Source organism: Etheostoma spectabile, chromosome 4, assembly GCF_008692095.1.
Source record: "Etheostoma spectabile isolate EspeVRDwgs_2016 chromosome 4, UIUC_Espe_1.0, whole genome shotgun sequence".
NCBI lineage: Eukaryota > Metazoa > Chordata > Actinopteri > Perciformes > Percidae > Etheostoma > Etheostoma spectabile.
Window position 1 is genome coordinate 29,855,485 of NC_045736.1, and position 1,760 is coordinate 29,857,244.

General features: G+C 43.9%; 1 protein-coding gene across 4 annotated transcripts in view; it reads left to right on the forward strand.

The window, feature by feature from the left end:
• Positions 1 to 1,760, forward strand: part of arhgef10la (Rho guanine nucleotide exchange factor (GEF) 10-like a) — a 190,549-nt gene that overhangs the window by 42,205 nt on the left and 146,584 nt on the right. The gene's annotated exons all lie outside the window — the stretch shown is intronic.

The window sequence follows — 1,760 nt, forward strand, 5'->3', positions numbered from 1 at the left end:
TCTCCTGTCCCCTGTGGTCTTGGTCTAGGCTGAGACAACACGATGTGGATTGGACTGCGTTGATGTTAAAGTTTCACATTTACACGACAGAGCCATTTGCTCTGCAACCAAAAGGGACCCCCCAAAGGTGCAGAAGGCAGGTTCTGATTGGTCAGCAAAGATGCACTCGACCTGCTGTCATGACAATTACGGACCGATGAGAAAGGATTTCAATGCACCAGGGGAAAAGAAACCGCCCCAAGGTGCAGGGCTGCCAACTTTTCCCAAAACCTTGGAGTGAGATTTTGGGGGGCCAACCCAGATTTTGGGTGCAATTTTGCCGCGTACAAAGCAATTTCTTTGGTCTTTATCTTAGGGTGTTAAATTGGGATTGTTATATGTGGGGGATGGGGCTCTCCCAGGGGGGTCTGGGAGTAGCTCCCCAGGAAAAAAATTTGAAAATAAAACCATTAAATGGCACTTTCTGGAGAGTTTTTTGCAAAAAAAAAAAATGGAGAAATCAAGTCTTACATGATATGTGCAAAACGTTGGGTTGTAAGAACCTTTGCATTGTTGTAGTATCAACAGTTAGGGCATTCAGCATTTATTATAACTTCTATGAATAAGAACTGACCACACAATGTGCCAAACATATGAACCACATGAAGAGACAGTAGAATATGTCAGCAACAGTGAGAAGATTTGGGTCTGTGGTGAACAGGTCCAGGGGTCCCTGGGTAGGGACCAGGGACCCAAAGTTAAATTAATGATGAGGGATAACTAGACAATGCAATTTAAAGAATGAGAACCACTGAGTACATAAATTCTAATCCTTTAACCTTTGTGCCAAGGCTCACTAATGTTGGCCCTATCCTCTGTACCCCACTTAATGTTTTACTTTTTTGTGAAAATAAGACTATTTGTTCATTTTAAAAACATCAAATTAATTATTTCAGTTACATTTAGAGATTACGAGGTTGAGATGCACAATAGTGGCCCAACGTTGCGAGTATCGTATTATATATATATATATATATAGTATAGTAGCAGATGGTTTCACCAGATTTCGCTCATATTTACAACTTTGTGCAATTCAAAAATAACTCCCACCTCTTGTTGTCCGAGATTTGGAGAGTTGTATTAATATAGTCTGCTGTGCATGTCATTCCTCCGCTGATATGGTAGATCTCATTCAGACCGTCTGACAGACACAGAGGCCCATTTGGGTCTCTGGTCTCTGACAGAGTTTAGGGTGTCCGTACGGGTCTTTATCGGAGGTCTACGCATGCATGCAACGCGTCACTGCCAGTAGAGCGGTCCACTACAATGAACTGAAGTTGTCCACTACCAGCGCGCTGCTCACCTATTGTTACAGAGAGAGTGGACACGACAGCGCGGACGGGTCTGTGATACTCAGAGCGCATACCTGAAGCCGGGAAATGCAATGGCGATGGCTGTGAATTTTTTTTTCCATTTTGGACAATTTGAAAATTCCAAACAGGGAGCGCTCTTGAACCCCCTCACAGTCTCGAAAGCAAAACAGTCGATCACGAGTGGCTAACAGGTAAAAACATAGATAAACTCATCTTTCAGAAATTTGACCGACCGGGTGACACTTCAGCGTGAGAAATCTGGGGTGTTGCGTGTGCGCGTGTGATAAAAAGTCAAATGCGTGTGTCTCACGGCCAATGCGTGAGAGTTGGCAGCCCTGAAGGTGTATGGGATAAAAGTGTGCGATTTAGAACTTTTCAGGACTGGTTTCACGTGACTCCGTCAGGGGA